The sequence below is a fragment of the Arabidopsis thaliana genome, chromosome 2 (genome assembly GCF_000001735.4).
Source record: "Arabidopsis thaliana chromosome 2, partial sequence".
In the NCBI taxonomy this organism is placed as follows: domain Eukaryota; kingdom Viridiplantae; phylum Streptophyta; class Magnoliopsida; order Brassicales; family Brassicaceae; genus Arabidopsis; species Arabidopsis thaliana.
Genome location: NC_003071.7, coordinates 2,274,537 through 2,283,158, shown reverse-complemented (window position 1 = coordinate 2,283,158; position 8,622 = coordinate 2,274,537). Strand labels below are relative to the sequence as shown.

The following is an 8,622-nucleotide window of genomic DNA, read 5'->3' as shown; positions in this document are numbered from 1 at the left end:
GTTAATTTAAAACGGAGGAAATACTATCTATTAAATTAGATCGGTCTAAAAACCAAAGTAAAGATATAAAGTGTACATAAATTATTATATCATACACATAAAGTCTAGAATTTTGTGCTAGTTTATATGCCTTGTAATTTAAATTATGTAGAGGAAAAGAGAAATAGAAAATATCAATAACACATCTTTATTTCAAACAGTGATAAAAAATATTATTGTAATTGTCAGTTTATTAAAGATGTAAATATTCCATTAATGACCAAAATGTCTTATAATATAAAACAGTTAGTTATGAAAAAAATCCAAACAAATTTTTAAAATTATAAAATTCTAAATAGATTTGCATGAAATCGCTCATATTATTTATTGAACCATTACAAGATTAACAATTCCATGAGCTTGGGCTCTGTTGTTGACATAAAAACATCCCGTTCAATGTCTTCGGATATAACCCATATAGATTTGCCCGTTCTTCGTACATAAATCCTTGTGATGGTTTCGCGAAGTTTTAGTAATTCTTCCACTTCCAAGATAAATTCTCCTGTTTGTGCCTCATAAAACAAATTAGCGGGTTGATGGATCATTACCCTGATGATATAATAGAAAACGTTTTTCTATTTCGCAGAATGAGACAGGATAATTAAAAAAAACAGATAAATTTGAATAACTGTACTGATTTTTTGTGCATTGCATACAGCTCCACAATGGAACTGATTTTTTTAACCTTTCCTTTTGGCGAAAGAAAACAAAATCTAGGTTGTATTATACGCCGATCCATAAATCATCCAATCATGATAGGCTTAATATCATAGTTTAAAATAAAATAAAAAATTGTCTAAAACCTTGATTTTCATTAAATGCAAGCAAGTACAAGGGAAATTGAATGTATAGCGACCTTTGCTGAAGTATATGCTTTACGGTTGAGTTCTCTCTTAACAAATGAGAAACTAATGTCTTCGAAATATAGTGAAACATATGAGATGTCGTGTAGAATTCCATAGAGGTCCCTAGGTCGGGGCTCCAAATTGAGAGCTTTGAGAAGCTGTTGCGAATCTGAAGCTACGAGAAGTTTTTTATTCCAAGATCTGATGCCTAATGTAGAGCGAGAAGAATAGCGATTGCTTCTGCAATTAAAGGCGAAATTATATTTCTTTCAGTATATCAGAACGAGGTCTCTGCACATGATATCATATCATTGAAGATCCATCCTAATCATGTGTTGCGAGTCTTCACGGCAGGCTGCATCTGTAAAGCAACGTACTATGCCCAATCTGATCTTTGGGGATGAAAGGGTATTGGGAATTTTCTGGGTAGATTTACCTTTAATCTATCCTTCGCTTCATTCTTTCGCTTAAATAATGGCTTGAGAGATTAGAGATGTGCTTAATTGGTGTTTTTGCTCAAAAAGTTTCTTATTTCGACATGACTAGAGCATCCACAAGATCCACGAGGATAACATACTAAGACTGATTTCTATAGGTGGAAGGGAAAACCAAACGATTTGTGGCTTCAATACCCTGTTTCAGGTTCAGAGGCATGATGGTTTTGTAATGATCTGCCACCTCAGTTTTCCAAGTAAGGCATCATTAAATTTATTGACATCTTAAACTAAGTCCTCCATCTCTCTTTGATCTTGTTATCTTTGACAATGCAATCCAATACATCTTTTTCTTTTCTGTAGAGGAGTCCCATCAGAAGCGAGTGAAAGATGATTGTATCCTTTTACAGAGTGAGACATGAGCTTAAAAAAAACATTGTATAAGATGGCATTGTAGATAGCACCGATTTTAACAAAATGGTCTTTCTAGCTGCAGTCAAGATTCGCCTTAGGGATCGTTGTCTTATGCGGTCTATGATCTGATTGAAAAGGTACTTCTTTTTTCTTCCAAACATTTTAGGTAGGCCCAAGTATTTTCCTAATCCCTTCAATTTTTGAATCCCCAATATTTGCTGAGCTTTGGCCTTAGAAATCTCTGTGGTTTTGGCAGAGAAAATAGCGCTGATTTGGCTTTATTTATCATTTAGCCAGAAGTTGTCTCGTATTGATGAAGGATATTCGTTATGATTGAGCAGGATTTGGGGTCTGATCAACAGAAAAACATAGTATCATCTACCAACATCATATGGTTGGCTCTAGAACTGCCTTTTCCAACTCGGATCCCAAGTAACAACCCATCATTATGTGCTTTTCTACACAAACCAGACAAAACTTCACTGCATAAAATGAAAAAGTAAGGGGAAAGGGGATCCCCTTGTCTTATTCCTCTCTAGGGTATTATAGCACCTTGAGCAGAGCCATTTAGGAGAAAGAAATATGAAATTGTAGATATACATTGCATAATCCATTGTATCCACTTATGATGAAAACCCATTTCCTCCATTACTAATTAGATGAAATCCCACTCAATACAAACATAGGCTTTACTCATATCAGTTTTAACCGCCATAAAGCATCTTTTCTTAGCTCCAAAAGTCTTTAAGTAGTGTAGAGTATTGTGTGTGATCAGCACATTATCAGTTATTACTCTTTTTGGTACAAATGCTGATTGATTTTTTGAAGTTATCTCTTGAACGACTGGCTGGAGTCGTTAGGAAAGCAATTTGGAGATGATTTTTTAGAAAACCGTACATAAAGCAATTGGTCTGTAGTCAACCATCTTTAGTGGACTATGGATCTTTGGTAGAAGCATGATGTGGGTTTTATTGATGGTCCTTTGTAGGTTAGTAGAAGAGAAGAAAGACTTTATTTCTAGGACAATATTAGGACCAACTGTTTCCCAATTCGTTTGGAAGAAACTAGCTGAGAAACAATCGGGCCCTTGTGCCTTGTCAGCATGAATGGAGAAAACAACTTTTCTTATCTCCTTCTTCAATGGCATCACAATAAGAGCTAAGTTGGTTTCCGATGAAATGTAAGGTTTGATAGCTTTTTTTACTGTGTCGCTTCTCTCTCCGTCTTGGGATGTAAAAAGGTTCTGAAAATAGTTTGATATAACCTTTAGAATGCTCTCCTCTTGATAAGCAGGTACACCTTCCATATCCTCAATCACTAAGCACTTGTTTAGAATTGTTCTGCCCCTAGTGATGGCATGGAAGTATCCAGTATTTTTTGAAATTCCGGATGAACCTAAGAATCGTATTCCCCAAACTCAGAACCACTGAGTATCACTTTATTAGAAATCTGATTAAGAAGTTTACAACTACCTTAATTGGTTTTACACAAGATCTAAACTACTTTAGCTTGTCACCTGAGATTTTTCTAAACACACAAGAGCAGATCACAAGAACACACTCTTTGATCTCTCTAGAATTCCAATCAGACTAAACCTTAGTCTCTAACAATGAAAAGCGTTGCACTAGCTTTTTCACTCACAATCACGACCAAGTCTAACAAGAACTTTAGCACCTCTATTTATACCATCGAGGTCTTCGGTCTTCTAGGTTAGCCTTCAAGATCTTGGATCACTCCAAATCTTCGCGTGAATATCTTCTTTCCAAACTGAACTCCTCCTGTTGTGGTCTCCACGTCATTCGTTCATTTGGCGGCATATCCACGTCAGCATCAATTACTTGATCTTCACTTTAGTCTTCTGAAACAGCTTCCAGCTTGTTCCAGCAATCAGCACTCCTTCTGGTTTGTCCTGACAGAGGGTGCACTAACAATCTCCCCCTTTTTGATACAATTTGTCAATTCAAGCAATCCTGCAAGAAATCCCTCAAAGAAAACTCACAAGCACACATCAAGTCATAGAGATAATAAGCAGCGGAAATAACCAATAGAGGGTCTCATCATAGATTGCAGAAATAAGTTTTAAGATTCAAAACACATCATCTAGTACTTAGAAACAAAGACCTATTAAAACCAAAAGGACATGATTAACAAACACAACTTAAAAACTCCCCCTTAATCCTAAACTCCCCCACAACTAGATCTAAACACAATCAGAAGATTGAGTATCTTCAAAGCCTTCTTCGTTATCAACATCTAGAGAGTTTACAAATGAATTAGAGTTCTCAGGGACCAGTCCATAATCTCCCCCTGCTTGCATGACACAATTGATCAAAAACTCTATCTAGACACTCTACCAATTAAACCAGACACTGAGCACAGGACCAAGACACCATACCTTCCATATGTGTCGTTATTGTCGTCAGCAAGGTAGAGACATATCTTAAATCTACAGGTAAGGATGTGCCAAACACATACTCTGGATTAAACATCTTTCGCATACGCCGGGCATCGCTGCGTGTTCTCCCATTGCTAGTGTTTCGGCGTGAGAGCTCAATTTTCTGGGTTTTCTCACTTGTTTCATTCGATAGATCCCTTTATGCAAACCATAGAAACTCAAAACCGAAAATCAGTGCTAACCGGATTTTGGTCCGGTCAAATCTCATAAAACACAATAACCACCATAAAACAAAACTGAACAACCCAATTAGCTTATAGAATTGAACTTAGTACCTCTGAAAGTCAACTCATTTTTCTGAAGCCATCTTGATATATACAGAACAAGTCCCCATTAGTATCAGCACAGTAATAACCATCTCTCCCTCATGTTGAGGTCCAGAACTGTCCCAGAGGTGATTGTACAATACTAAGCTCATTGTAACTTGTATCAAAAAATTCAGAACATAATCTGCTGACACAACACAAAAGACAATGTTGATTCTCCAAGAGTAGTCTTCACACCGTCATATCTCAGAGTGTTAGCGAGTCCTTTTAACAAGGAGTGTGACAGACTGTGCAGCAACAATCAGGCTATTGATAAATTACAAGTCTGATCTTTTGTATTCAGAACTTATTGTTGCTTCTTACTGCTCCTTTCTACAGTGAGACGAGATGTCAGTGAGAGAACTTGTTTTTGCACCCCCTTTCTTTTTTTTTTCTCTTGTCTTGTTGCAGAGTGTAGTGATGCTCTTTCTTACTTGTTCTCTCAATATTTTTGTTTGACATCCCTTCTCTCCAAAGTGTAGGTGAACAAGATTTCTCTTTTGTTCCCATCGGGTTAGTGACAAGATTTCTCCTTTGTCCCTCGTGTCTTAGATAAGCTCATGCTTCATCTTATGAAATGAAATGCTTCTTTTATGCCCCTTTCTGCATTTCATCCCTTCCTTAATGCTCTACACACTATGTCTGTCACACACTTTACTGACTTTGCATCTCCGAACCATGAAGGGTAGCTCTTTCTCTTGGTGAACTTTTTACAGTAGAAGATTTGAAAACCGGTTATGACACTTTGTAAAATAGATTTGAAAACTTGCTTCTCACTGTACAACCAACACTGTTTCAGCACAAACACTCATCAAGAAGATAGTTAGACTTCACCAATACCCAGAGACTTTTGCAAGTTCACAAACATGTTCAAGTCCAAAGGCTTAGTGAAAATATCAGCAAGTTGAATTTCAGTAGGCATATGTTCTACGGTAATTTGTTTTTCTTCAACTAATTCTCTAACAAAATGATGTCTTATAGCTATGTGTTTAGTGATTGAGTGTTGTACCGGATTCTTAGATATGGCAATAGCACTTTCATTATCACATTTAACAAGTAAATGGTCAGAAAATGACATACCGTAATCCAAACCCATGTGTTTCATCCAAAGAAATTTAGTACAGCAGCTGCAGAGGTTGGTAGTGCTCATAGGAGTTTTAACTGGATTGCTGGAACACATATCGAAGCGTTTCACCAGGTTCTGATCATAGGTGCTTTGCGAGATAGCAATCCCTTCATCAATCTGATTGATTTGCAACCCCAGAAAGTACTTAAGTTCGCCTACCATACTCAACCTGAACTCAGTTGTCATTGTCTTCACAAACGCTTTGACCAACTTGTCGAATGTGCCTCCAATCCTCACATAAACATGATTTATCACATAACATACTGTACTGATAGCCTCTGTCCAGAATTTTTCAGGAACTCCATGTCCATGAATCATGGCTCTGGCCATCTCTTGAAAAGTCTGGTTCTTTCTCTCAACAACACCTACAACTCTCTTGTGTTGGACTCTAATCTGTTTACCTTGATTGTAGGCATCGTACACAATTTTCTCTATGTGTTTCAGCTCTTGTACTCCTCTAACCATTTCCTTGCTCACTATTTCTGACATGCTCCTCGCATTCATGTGACCAAGACGTTGATGCCATACCACTCGATCCTCTTTTTCAGCTATAAGACACTCTTTAGGTTCTTCCCACATGTAGCAATTGTTCCCAGTTCTAACTCCAGTTAGAGTGTTTTGGTTCTTCTCGTTTGTAGCCCAGCATTTTACACTATTGAAACTCACAGTCAGCCCTTCATCACATAGCTGACTCACACTAATAAGATTTGCAGTAAGCCCTTCGACAAAGTACACATTTGTAAGCTGAGGCTTTTCTGCTTTAGTCAAATCACCTTTTCCCTTGATTTTTCCTTTATCCCCACCTCCAAAAGTAACTTTACTTTCCTTGACAGAGGTATAATTTTCAAGATTGGATTGACTTCCTGTCATATGTCTGGATGCTCCACTGTCAAAATACCATGGTTTCTTTATTCCTTCTTCAATCGAGGTGTATGCTACATGACAATAGAGATCCTCCCTTCTGACATACATCTTGGAGGTTCTTCCTTGATATGGATATAGTTTTCCTTGTCTCTTCAGCTTATTTAACCTAGCAGCATACCTGTAGCAATATCTCTGAAATGACCATGTCTTCCACAGTAGTAACATTCGTAACCTGTCACAGTTCTCCGGGAATGATAGTGATCGTGATTCTGGTACATGCGTCTTGCTGGAACAGCATCATAGTTGCTTCGAAAACCTGTTTGACTTTTTGTTGGAGCACCAGCTTCGCTTCGTACACAATTCGTCTTTGTACCTGATCCAACACCATTGTATCCTAAACCAAAATTTGATTTTCCCACTCTTCCAGCAGCAAGTATACTATCCAAATCTTTTGTTCCACTGTTCAGCATGTGGATCTTCTTGCGAGTGTCACTAAGCTCTTGAGAAAGTTCTCTGTTTTTCTCTTCAGCCACACTGCATTTCTGAGTCAGCTCAGAGTTCTTCTGATTTGCAGCAGTTAACTCTCCTTTCAGCTTTTCTGTCAGTTCTTGAACTTTTAGCTTCTCTTCCAGCCAAGCAACTTTCTCTTTACTCAGCATCAACCAGCTGTCATACAGTTTCCTGAACTCTTCATTGATTTTAACGTCCTTTTCGATGTCAGAATCCTCATCAGCTGAGTTGTCCTCATCCTCACCATCTGCTTCACTGTCTGAACTTTCATCTTTTTCTTCAATGATTCCTACAAAAGACACGAAACCTTTTATATAATCTTCCGAGTCTCCATCATTTGAGTCACTTTCACTTTCAGAACTGCAGGATCTATCAGGCTTAGACTTTGATCCAACACAGTCGAACTTAATGTGTCCAAGACCCTTACACTCAGAGCACTTGAGATCTTTTCTCTTTAAGGAGGGACATTCAGCTTTAATATGTCCGTATCCTTGACATTAATGACATTGAATCTCATCCCTTTTTGAGCTTCGGTCTCGATATCTATCAGTTCCCTGATTTCTTCTGAATCCTTTCTTCTCAACTCTCCTCATTGCTCTACTGAAGTCTTTTGCCATCATGCTTATTGTATCCTTCAATTCCTTTATCTCATTCTTTTTGCCGATGCAGCTAAAGCAAGTCCTTTGGAGTAACCTCCCTTTCCGGAAGTGATTTCTAATTCATATGCTTGGAACATTCCCACTACTTCTTCAAAATCGATTGAGTTAGTGTCCAACGACGTTCCCATGGCCGTTCTCTTACTTTCAAACCTTGATGGGAGACACCTCAACAGTTTCTTGACCAGTTTCTTATCTTTGTATTTCTTTCCTAGATTGTGTGCTTCACTCGCTATGGCACTGATTTTCCCACTGAACTCCTCAATGTTCTCTGTTTCTTCCATAGTGAGATTTTCAAACTGAGATGCTAACATGTCGATTCTGGATCTTTTGACACTACTTGTCCCTTCATATGCTTTAGCAAGTTTATCCCATGCTTCTTTAGCTGATTCACAGTTTTGAATTTGCTTGAATTGATTTTGATTCACGGAGTTGAATATCAAAGACAGTGCCCTTGAATTAGCTGTGGCCTTTGCCTCTTCTGCATCATTCCATTGATCTTCAGTTTTTAGCACATCTTCTCCATCTTCTCCCTTGATGACCGGAGCCTTCCATCCAATGCTCGTAGCAATCCAGGCTTCTTTTCCTAGACCACGTATGAGAGCTCTCATCTTCACTTTCCAGTGTCCATAATTTCCTTTTTCCAATATGATTGCTTTACCGACTTCAACGAACTCTTTGGGGTAGTCCATCCTCTCCGCAGGATCTGCATCTGTTGTTAAGTACATCTTGGTTCAGATGCCCGCTCTGATACCAAATGAAATTCCGGATGAACCTAAGAATCGTATTCCCCAAACTCAGAACCACCGAGTATCATTTTATTAGAAATCTGATTAAGAAGTTTACAACTACCTTAATTGGTTTTACACAAGATATAAACTACTTTACCTTGTCACCTGAGATTTCCCTAAACACACAAGAGCAGATCACAAGAACACACTCTTTGATCTCTCTAGAATTCCAATCAGACTAAA

General features: G+C 38.0%; 2 pseudogenes across 2 annotated transcripts; both read right to left on the bottom strand.

Moving 5' to 3' along the window:
- Window positions 1-370: 370 nt before the first annotated feature.
- Window positions 371-4,324, bottom strand: AT2G05935 (annotated as a pseudogene; the record flags this gene model as incomplete). The annotated part of the gene is made up of 1 exon: window positions 371-4,324.
- Window positions 4,325-5,315: 991 nt separating this feature from the next.
- On the bottom strand, window positions 5,316-8,376 carry AT2G05930 (annotated as a pseudogene; the record flags this gene model as incomplete). The annotated part of the gene is made up of 1 exon: window positions 5,316-8,376.
- Window positions 8,377-8,622: the final 246 nt, after the last annotated feature.